The sequence below is a fragment of the Ranitomeya variabilis genome, chromosome 4 (assembly GCF_051348905.1).
Source record: "Ranitomeya variabilis isolate aRanVar5 chromosome 4, aRanVar5.hap1, whole genome shotgun sequence".
Taxonomy (NCBI): Eukaryota; Metazoa; Chordata; class Amphibia; order Anura; family Dendrobatidae; genus Ranitomeya; species Ranitomeya variabilis.
Window position 1 is genome coordinate 45,700,147 of NC_135235.1, and position 12,573 is coordinate 45,712,719.

Sequence of the window (12,573 nt, forward strand, 5' to 3'; positions counted from 1 at the left end):
CATGTACAAAAGTTGCACCACATGCAAAAGTTGCCTCACACAAAACTTGCACATACTCAAAATGCACCACACATAAAACTCGCCACGCGCAAAACTCGCCATGCACAAATCTTGCTGCACACAACTTGCTACACTAACCTGTCACATGCAACTCAACACACAAAATGTTGCTACACGCATGTCGCCACACAAAACTCATCTCACAAAAGTCGCTACATGCATGTCGCCACACGCAACTCAACACACACAACTTGACACATAAAACTCGCCCTAAAACACACACAAGTCTGGTATTGTCCTTCAAAAATAAAAATCTGATTAATAAGCAAACTACAAGAGCAACAAATGTACCATATAGGAAATACGGCAGCTGTCAGTCACATGACCTGTCTATTATGTGTATGTGTGAGCTAATATATACTGCCAGGGGGGAGGGCTTCCTGTTGGCTGGGGATTTATCAGGCTGCCAATAGCAACCAATCACAGCTCAGCTTCTATTTTGCTACAGTTAATTAACCTGAGCTCTGATTGGTTAATATAGGCAACAAAGACATTCTCAGTATAACAAAGCTAATATATGTTGTGAAATGCTTCTATTTGCTTAGTTTTTGCCTTTTAATAATTACATTTCTATCTATTTGTTTTGTGGTTTTTGTGTGCAGAATAAATTTTTGTTAACACATTCTATTTTGCTAACAGCAGTCATTAACCCGGGCGAAGCCGGGTAGTACAGCTAGTATAACCATAAAAAAGCATCTTACGGGTAATGAATTATTAGCAAAATGACCTATTCTTCAAATCACACATTTTTTAAGAATTTTTAAAAATTGTTTTAATTTTCCACATTTATTTTAATTTATTTTATTCACTTCTATAGCGTCATTAATTTCACATCGCTTTACAAACACCACCACTGTCCCCATTGAGGCTCACAATCTAGATTCCCTATCAGTATGTCTTTTGAGAGTGGGAGGAAACCCACGCACACATTGAGGCCATGTGCACACGTTCAGTATTTTTCGCGGTTTTTTTCGCGTTTTTTCGCTATAAAAACGTGATAGAAACGCGAAAAAAAACGAAAAAAAAAAACGCTTACATATGCCTCCCATTATTTTCAGTGTTTTCCACATTTCTTGTGCAAATGTTGCATTTTTTTCCGCAAAAAAATCGCATCGTGGAAAAAAAAGCAACATGTTCATTAAATTTGCGGAGATTCCGCACACCTGGGAATGCATTGATCTACTTACTTTCCGCATGTGGCTGTGCACACCATGCGGGAAGTAAGCAGATCATGTGCGGTTGGTACCCAGGGTGGAGGAGAGGAGACTCTCCTCCACGGACTGGGCACCATATAGTTGGTAAAAAAAAAAGAATTAAAATAAAAAATAGTCATATACTCACCTTCGATGGCCCCCGGAGTCTTCCCGCCTCTCATCGGTGCATGCTGCCGCTTCGGTTCCTATAGATGGTGTGGTGAAGGACCTGCGATGACGTCGCGGTCTTGTGATTGGTCGCGTGACCGCTCATGTGACCGCGACGTCATCGAAGGTCCTGCACACACACACACCATCTATAGGAACGGAAGCCGCTGACGAGATCGGCTGTCTGCAGGTGAGTATAACCTTTTTTTTTATTATTATTTTTAAACATTCTATCTTTTACTATAGATGCTGCATAGGCTGCATCTATAGTAAAAAGTTGGTCACACTTGTCAAACACTATGTTTGACAAGTGTGACCAACCTGTCAATCAGTTTTCCAAGCGATGCTACAGATCGCTTGGAAAACTTTAGCATTCTGCAAGCTAATTACGCTTGCAAAATGCTAAAAAAAACCGCGAAAAAAACAGGGAAAAAAAAATGCGGATTTCTTGCAGAAAATTTCCGGTTTTCTTCAGGAAATTTCTGCAAGAAATCCTGACGTGTGCACATACCCTAAGAGAGCAAACAAACCCCTTGCAGATGTCATCCTTGGTGGGATTCGAACCCAGGGCTCCAGTGCTAACAACTGAGCCACCGTGCTGCCCATTCTTCTTTATATCTAAAATCTCCATTTTCATAAATATCTAAAATCTAACATTATTGGGAGGCCACCGAGTCTCATATTAGTCTGATACATTCAGTACTATTTTCAACATTCATCATTAGGCCGGACTCACACTAGAGCGTAATACGGACTATTTTATCGCATAGCACTCGGACAAATGTTAATATATGGGTTAGCTCCCATCATGTTCAGTATGCGAGTGAAATCGCAGCATGCTGCGATTATCAGCTTATCTCGGCCGAGAATCGCCAATGCAAGTCTATGGGTGCGAGAAGAACTCGCATACCACACGGACCATCAGTGTGACTTGCGAGAAATATGCACCGGTGTTCTATAGAAAAGCCGGCAATTCAGTGCGGTGTACAGTAAAATCACACTGACAGGTTAAAATAGAATAGATAAAATAAATGTATATATATATATATATATATATATATATATATATATATATATATATATATATATATATATATATATATATATATATACACACTCACTGGCCACTTTATTAGGTACACCTGTCCAACTTCTTGTTAACACTTAATTTCTAATCAGCCAATCACATGGTGGCAACTCAGTGCATTTAGGCATGTAGACATGGTCAAGACAATCTCCTGCAGTTCAAACCGAGCATCAGTATGGGGAAGAAAGGTGATTTGAGTGCCTTTGAACGTGGCATGGTTGTTGGTGCCAGAAGGGCTGGTCTGAGTATTTCAGAAACTGCTGATCTACTGGGATTTTCACGCACAACCATCTCTAGCGTTTACAGAGAATGGCCCGAAAAAGAAAAAAAATCCAGTGAGCGGCAGTTCTGTGGGCGGAAATGCCTTGTTGATGCCAGAGGTCAGAGGAGAATGGGCAGACTGGTTCGAGCTGATAGAAAGGCAACAGTGACTCAAATCGCCACCCGTTACAACCAAGGTAGGCCTAAGAGCATCTCTGAATGCACAGTGCGTCGAACTTTGAGGCAGATGGGCTACAGCAGCAGAAGACCACACCGGGTACCACTCCTTTCAGCTAAGAACAGGAAACTGAGGCTACAATTTGCACAAGCTCATCGAAATTGGACAGTAGAAGATTGGAAAAACGTTGCTTGGTCTGACGAGTCTCGATTTCTGCTGCGACATTCGGATGGTAGGGTCAGAATTTGGCGTAAACAACATGAAAGCATGGATCCATCCTGCCTTGTATGGAGCATCTTTGGGATGTGCAGCCGACAAATCTGCGGCAACTGTGTGATGCCATCATGTCAATATGGACCAAAATCTCTGAGGAATGCTTCCAGCACCTTGTTGAATCTATGCCACGAAGAATTGAGGCAGTTCTGAAGGCAAAAGGGGTCCAACCCGTTACTAGCATGGTGTACCTAATAAAGTGGCCGGTGAGTGTATATATATATATATATATATATATATATATATATATATATATACACACACTGTATATGTCACACACATATAAATTATATATATATATATATATATATATATATATACACTGTATATGTCACACACATATAAATGTGTAAAATTTTGGAGCTCTAGATGTTAAATTAAAGGGTTAATTCACTGAAGAAAATGGCGTGGGCTCCCGCGCAATTTTCTCCGCCAGAGAGGGAAAGCCAGCGACTGAGGGCAGATCTTAGTAGCCTAGAGAGGGACCATGGTTATTGCCCCCCCCCCCCCCGGCTAAAAACATCTGCCCCCAGCCACCCCTGAAAAGGCGCATCTGTAAGATGCGCCTATTCCGGCACTTAGCCTCTCTCTTCCCACTGCCCTGTGGCATTGGCATATGGGGTAATAAGTGGTTAATGTCACCTTGCTATTGTAAGGTGACATTAAGCCTGGTTAATAATGGAGAGGTGTCAATAAGACACTTATCCATTATTAATCCAATAGTCTGAAAGGGTTAGAAATACACACACACACATTTAAAGTATTTTAATGAAATAATTAAAGTGCAAAACACAATTTGAGCGGGCACCATCCACTTAATATAAATAAGGGGATCTCCTAATGCATATCCATTGAGACACAAACATAAAGAAAAAAAGTGTATGCATCAAAAATTGGGATCACCACATCAATATTTGTAGTACAAAAGTAACAATTTTTATTGAGAACACCACATAAAAAACATTAAAAACAATGACCTTGAGGAAGACGCTCTATGCGTCGATACGCGTGGGTCTGAACACTGATACAGCCTGTTATGCCAGTAGTTGAGGGGTGACCTAGCTGTAAGAGTTGGGGTAAGATACTAGGATTTTGGGTGTAAACCCTGCTGAATCTTTACCGCTTGGAGTATTTCATCTCCGTGTGACCAATGGACACTTAGGTTTTCCCCTCGGTCATGGACGCTATTGCTGGATAGGTATCCATATTCCTGTAATTTTTTACCCTTATGGGGATTGGTATTGTTTGGGAATAACAGCATGCATATTTTATCTGGCTAACATTTGATTGTATTGATATGTATTCTATTGTAACTGGCTGTGGAGTGCTCTTTGGGTATTTATCTCATATTTATGTGGACCCTAATCCTCTACCCATGTGGTTGGGTTTTTAATTGTTTTTAATGTTTTTTGTGTGGTGTTCTCAATAAAAATTGTTAATGAAATAATTACACGCACAGGTTTACCATCTTTATGGTACGCTCAATCCAAACGAAGCCCTCGTTCTTCTGTAAAAATATCCAAAATAAAAACCCAACAATATCTCATACCTGTCCGCCGTACAGTCAAGTCCCACACTGTAAATCCATCTCAAGGGGTTAATTAGTTTACAACCCTGAGTGGTGCTAATGCGACCGGCCGGGCTGTAAACCACGGAGGAATGAATGAAAAGCTGCCTGTGCAGCCTCCCCACGTGACCGGACATGAACTCTGTAGCGTGGGAAAGTTTATGAACATTTTCCCACACTGTCAGTTCACAGCGTCAGGCGGGGAGTCAACGCAGCCTAAGTGACGTCAGCGGTAGTCACCGAGCATGTGCTGAATGCATGCCCCACTTTTCAATTTTTGAATTTCCCAAAAAATGTAAAATAACCAATAAATTTAGTTCAACTTCACAATTGTGTTCCACTTGTGCAGCAAACTCACTCCAGAAGTTCATTGTGGATCTCTGAATGATCCAATGTTGTCCTAAATGCCTAATGATGATAAATATAATCCACCTGTGTGTAATCAAGTCTCCGTATAAATGCACCTGCTCTGTGATAGTCTCAGGGTTCCGTTTGAAGCACAGAGAGCATCATGGAGACCAAGGAACACAACAGGCAGGTCCGTGATACTGTTGTGGAGAAGTTTAAAGCCGGATTTAGATACAAAATGATTTCCAAAACTTTAAACATCCCAAGGAGCCCTGTGCAAGCGATCATATTGAAATGGAAGGAGTATCATACCACTGCAAATCTACCAAGACCCGGCCGTCCCTCTAAACTTTCATCTCAAACAAGGAGAAGACTGATCAGAGATGCAGCCAAGAGGCCCATGATCACTCTGGATGAACTGCAGAGATCTACAGCTGAGGTGGGACAGTCTGTCCATAGGACAACAATCAGTCATACACTGCACAAATCTGGCCTTTATGGAAGAGTGGCAAGAACAAAGCCATTTCTCAAAGATATCCATAAAAAGTGTTGTTTAAAGTTTGAAACAAGCCACCTGGGAGACACACCAAACATGTGGAAGAAGGTGCTCTGGTAAGATGAAACCAAAATCAAACTTTTTGGCAACAATGCCAAATGATATGTTTGGCGTAAAGGCAACACAGCTCATCACCCTGAACACACCATTCCCACGGTCAAACATGGTGGAGGCAGCATCATAGTTTGGGCCTGCTTTTCTTCAGCAGGGACAGGGAAGACGGTTAAAATTGATGGGAAGATGGATGGAGCCAAATACAGGACCATTCTTGAAGAAAACCTGTTAAAGTCTGCAAAAGACCTGAAACTGGGACGGAGATTTGTCTTCCAACAAGACAATGATCCCAAACATAAAGCAAAATCTACAATGGAATGGTTCACAAATAAATGTATCCAGGTGTTAGAATGGCCAAGTCAGAGTCCAGACCTCAATCCAATCGAGAATCTGGGGAAAGAGCTGAAAACTGCTGTTCACAAACGATCTCCATCAAACCTCACTGAGCTCGAGCTGTTTGCCAAAGAAGAATGGGCAAGAATTTAAGTCTCTTGATGTTCAAAACTGATAGAGACATACCCCAAGTGACTTGCAGGTGTAATCGCAGCAAAAGGTGGCGCAACAAAGTATTACGTTAAAGGGGCCGAATAATATTGCACGCCCCACTTTTCAGTTTTTGAATTTCCACAAAAATTTTAAATATCCAATCCATTTTGTTCAACTTCACAATTGTGTTCCACTTGTTGTTGATTCTTCACCAAAAATTTACATTTGGTATCTTTATTTTTGAAGCACGATAAGTGGGAAAAGGTTGAAAAGTTCCAGGCGGCCGAATACTTTTGCAAGGCACTGTACAGTAATATATATATATATATATATATAATAGAAAAAAATGGAACAGCACTACTTCTTTACTTATCTTCGGGTGCACAGCCCAGACAACCTGTCCTCGGTTGTTTCTACTTCATATGCATCACAAAAACAGGCAGCCTTGGCTTGAGAAAGGCTCAGTCAGAGCCGAAACGTTGCATGGAGATGTGGGCACAATAAACACCTGCATATGAACTTAAGGACATGGAGTGCTGCCTGTTTTTGTGATGCATATATATATTATATATACTGTGTATATGTTTTCACGAATATTTCAGCCCATGAATCCATATTTCCATTTTGCAAGCCGGCGAGAAAATATCGCCATATGGATGACACACGGATACTTTTTTGAGAAAAAAATTGCATCCTCCCATTGCACACGGATCACTGTTCATGAAACATTTGTGCGATTCTCGTCCATGTAAAACGGACCGATTTTTTTATACGTTGTGTGTGACTCCAGCCTTACATAGTGAATCACAATGGCCAGAAAACCCCTATAAATTCATAAAACATAATCCAGCATTCAAAATAGGAGATGGTCACAGCTCACCTTCTCCTCTTTCCTGCACAAAGACCTCTGCACAGGTTACGGAGCGTGTCCACTACAGTTTTCCATAGAAGTCAATGAGTCATCTCTAGACTAAGTCTCCATGTGGCTGCTGTGAGGTATATCCCCAAATTCTGGTAACAAAAGCTCAGTCACAATAGCTTCCCTCCCCCCCCCCCCAATCATATACAGAAAATGGAATAAAAGTAATCAATCAGAAAATGCTATGGTAAATTTTCTGTGTCTATAAACTACATTGTAAAGGAGGAAAGGAAAACATTGATGCCTTTGAATGTTGTCAAATCATGGAGGATGCCATGATTTTCTGCAAAACTGATTCAACTTGTATCAATAGGGTCTGACTAGTTACAAACACCCATTTTCATTTACTGTATTAGGGAAAAACTAAGTTATTAGAGAGAAGAGCAGATTCTTACATTGGAGGACATGTTCTGTCCTGCACTAAACAAGCAGCCCATTGGTTTACATAGGAACAGGGTAATGCTTCATTTCACCTACAATAGCAATGCATGGAACTGATCACTTACTGCCAGGTTTCCCAATAGATTACAGCTGATTGATTGGTCTTCCAGCAGCAGGAAACTCTGTGATCAGCCTATTATTCAGAGTCACTTCTAATTAGTAGAGATTATCCAAAGGAGACAAATCCATTCATTATGAAAGGAGTTGTCCACTATTTAGAAACTGATGGCCGATCTTTAGGGAACGTCATCAATATCAGATCTGTGAGGGTCTGATATTCAACACCCCCACCGATCAGTTGTTTGACATCACTTGCGGGGGCGGCGATGGTCTCTGCTCTCTCATTCACTCCTTACAATGCAGTGACAGTTCACTCTTTTCACTTCTCATCAGTCAGTGAGAGAGCGCACTGTCACTGTGCACTGAGAAGAACAGTGCAGTGACAAGATCCTACTGAGTATTTGTTGAAATTGACAACCAAGGCACGATCAGTACAGCAGGGACTAGCCCAGCCCCTGAAACAAATGTCACTGATGACGCTTCATTTCAGGGTGGGGACAGAGGCTGCAGCAGTAACCGCAGCCTCTGATCCCTGATGATGACTTGTTTCAGTATTGCAGCATGCACTGGGATTCTCAAATGAAGCGTCATCACACAGGAAGTAGTAAAGAATACAGTAAAGCTGTTAGAGTAGTGACGGAATGCTAGGGAATCTTTAATTTAAGTATGTTAAAAGAGAGATTAGATAATGACATGCAATAGAGATTTAAGATTAAATAAATTTTCGTTTCGGACCACCCCTTTAAAACAATCTACTGCAGCAGGACACAAATTGTTAAGCCCCGCGTCTTGGCTAAACCATGTTCCCGTCAGTCTTTTGTCAAAAATGGAAGCGATTAACTCCTGTGTTCTCTGCGGAATTTCAGACTGGCTATTTCAGTAACCTGCAGAACCTCCTGCAGAGATAATCACCTTTACTTTCAGCATTATTTCTATGTTTCATCCGTAAAGTTTTCAAGTTGGCAAATCAATTATTTTGGTTTCAATTGTATACTTGAATTTACTTTTAAGTGGAGAGCAGGACAAACCTAAAAATTAATAGGGTGCTAGAAATAGCTAAACACTCTTATTCATCTACTGTGTTTCCCCAAAAATAAGGTATACCCTGAAAAGAAGCCATAGCGCGATTTTACAAGATTTTTGGTGTATGCTTGAAATATAAACCCTACTCAAAAAGTAAGTCCTAGTTCCAGTCAGGACCCAAGTTTGGGGGGGGATAGGCAAACTGGTCAATTGCCCAAGGCCCCCCACTCTCAGGACCTTCAGCATTTCTATTCTGAGGTTAATACTGGTTGAGGACCTATGGTGACATCATGGTCATTTAACTGCAGGACTCTAGAGGAACTACAGAGGGGACAGGCCAGTATGCAGGAGCGATGTTAGGGATAAGGGGGGCAAACTGGGCAATTTCCCAGGGTCCCCACTCTCTTAGGGACCTCCAGCTTTTCTATTCTGAAGTTAAGACTGCTTTAGGACCTTTGGCGACATAAACGTCTTGTGATCATGAGGTCACCAAAGGTCCATTAACAGCAGGAGTCGAGAGGAACTTAGGAGACGATAGACTGATATGTAGCATACATTAGAAATGAAAGCATCGGGCACATTGTGGTGTCAAGACATAATAAACCATAAAACAATGAGCGACAAAAATATATATAAAAAAAAAAGGAGCCACTCCTGGATCAAATTACAAAATGAGAAATAAATGGAGTTTTAAAGCTAAAAAGTCCTTCATTAATATATATATATATATACACAATAAAAAAGTGACAAAATCAAAATAAGACAGACAGGTAACAAGAGGGGGACAAAGGATGGTAAACCAGAAAAAGGATTTAAATCCTATGGGAGGATAGGGAGGAAGACTACAAAATATTATTTAATATGGTCAAAGACATATGTTACTTTATAGTTTGTAACTCCTTCACACCCAGAAACCTCAAAAAATATTTAACTAAGGCATAAAAAGAATTGCCAAACTTTACCCATTTCACTGGACAATCCCCCAATAGCAGATGAAAAGTCTATATGTGCATCGTGTGTGTGTGTGTATATACACACATGTGTACGTACAGTGTGTGTATGTATATTATACACAGTTGAATTCAGAAGTTTCCATACACTGTATAAAAAGACATCTGTTTTTCTCAATATTTGACATGAAATCAGAATAAATCTTTCCCGTTTTAGGTAAATTAGGATTACCATAATCTATATATAAGAGGCATCGTGATTACTCGCTAATCCCGCCCCCTGCACAGCAGCTCCACCCCCACATCACTACACATAATCCCAACCCCACCACATTGCCACACACAATCCGCACATCACCACACATAATCCCGCCCCCCCACCACATTACCAGATAATCCCGCCCCCCACCACATTACCACACATAATCCCGCCCCCCACCACATTACCACACATAATCCCGCCCCCCAACACATCACCACACATAATCCCGCCCCCCAACACACATAATCCCGCACCCCCACCACATTACTACGCATAATCCCGCCCCCCCATCACCACACATAATCCCGCCCCCAACACATCACCACACTATTGTTATTAACTTCATTTTAAGTTAATTTACCACCTGTGTAAGCGCTATTGAATGTTGTCATTATTTACTTTAGTTTAATCACCAGCAGCGTTAATTAGATAGCAATGAGCGTGCCGAGCGTTAGCTGGCTGGAAACATCTAGTTATTAATATTTGCCAAATGCCAAAATAATGAGTGAATGTTTTAAGGCATTTTTATTACTTACTGCAGAGTCAAAAGTTTACAATAAAATTACTATGCTACTATACTTTAAAGGGAACCTGGCACCCCCCCCCCCCCAGGCATTTTTAACTAAAAGCCACCTTGTCACCTTGTGCAGCAGTAATGCTGCATTCTGACAAGGTGGCTCTTTTAGTTCTGGGTGCTGTAACTGCAGAAATAATCAGTTTTGTTATTTGTCCAAAATACCTTTCTTCAGTCCTGGAGGCCGGCGTTTATCCCCCTGCTTCAGACGCCGCACAGCCGTCAGTCATGTCTTCTTGGTGCCGGCTCCTCAGCGCTGTTTTGAAATCTGCCGGCGCCTGCGCTCTTTTTTTCTGCTTTGGGCAGGCGCAGTGAGCGCTGCCCGTCCTCTGTCCTCATATGCTGTCTAGCTGACTACGCCTGTGCGGCCGCCCTACCTGTGAATCCGAGCCCCGCAATGTGAATAAATCAGAAGACACTGTGGGGCTGGGATTCACAGGCAAGGCGGCCGCACAGACGCAGGCAGCTAAACTGCATATGAGGACAGACGGGCAGCGCTCACTGCGCCTGCTCAAGGCAAGAGAAAAGCGCGCAGGCGCCGGCTCATTTCAAACCAGCGGTGAGGAGGCGGCGCCCGGCGCCAAGAAGACATGACTGACGGCTGTGCGGCGTCTGAAGCAGGGGGATAAACGCCGGCCTCCAGGACTGAAGAAAGGTATTTTGGACAAATAAAGCTGATTATTTCAGCAGTTACAGCACCCAGAACTAAAAGCCACCTTGTCAGAATGCAGCATTACTGCTGCACAAGGTGGCTCTTTTAGTTAAAAACGCCTGGGGGGGGTGACAGGTTCCCTTTAAACAATTCTGGACTGCTCATATGATGATGTCATGTGTTTGGAAGCTTCGATAGGTTTATTGGCAATATAAGAGTTATTGGCAATATAAGAGTTAATTAGAGACACACCTGTGGATGTATTTTAATGTACTCTACAGCCACTGGATTAAAGTCAGGACTTTGACGGACTAGGCCACTCCAAAGTCAGTGCAAAGAACCGGACGACATATGAATGGCAGGAGACCCCGGAGGACCACGCTGCTGACCAGCTTCAGCACACTCGACTCTGCTGAGTATCCAGCAGGCTGAAACCTCTAGTGAACACAGGCCCTGGTTCTTGTAAAAAGCAAGGCAGGGCTATCCAATCAAGACCTGCAGTGCTAGGATTTAACCCTGTCCTACCAGACTCTGCTACATCATGTATAACTGCAATGGCATCAGCCATAAAGTAAAAACATATTAAAGGGAACCTGTCACCCCCAAAATCGATGGTGAGGTAAGCTCACCGGCATCAGGGGCTTATCTACAGCATTCTGGAATGCTGTAGATAAGCCCCGATGTTACCTGAAAGAGGAGAAAAAGAGGTTATATTATACTCACCCAGGGGCGGTCCCGCTGCGGTCCGGTCAAATGGGTGTCTCCGGTCTGCTCCGGCGCCTCCTATCTTCATTCCATGACATCCTCTTCTGGTCTTCACGCCGCGGCTCCGGCGCAGGCGTACTTTGTCTGCCCTGTTGAGGGCAGAGCAAAGTACTGCAGTGCACAGGCACCAGGCCTCTCTGACCTTTCCGGCGCCTGCGCACTGCAGTACTTTGCTCTGCCCTCAACAGGGCAGACAAAGTACGCCTGCGCCGGAGCAGCGGCGTGAAGACAAGAAGCGGACGTCATGGAATGAAGATGGGAGGCCCCGAATCGGACCACAATGCCCATCGGACCCGGACCGCAGCGGGACCGCCCAGGTGAGTATAATCTAACCTCTTTCTCATCTTTCAGGATACATCGGGGCTTATCTACAGCATTACAGAATGCTGTAGATAAGCCCCTGATGAAGGTGAGCTTACCTCACCATCGATTTTGGGGGTGACAGGTTCCCTTTAAAACACCAAAACTGCTGTTTTTCGATTGTCGCACCTAACCTGAAAATAGAAAAGTGACGATACAAAACATTTTATTTTCACAAAGTTCCAATTTTTTTTAAGCTACTAAAATAATATAATAAAATATTATATAATAATTTATTCATTCCCACTGTAATTGTACTGACCTGAAGACTCATTTTGCTGGGTCATTTTTAACACACAACGAAATCCGTAAAATCTATGATCAAAAACCAGTGAT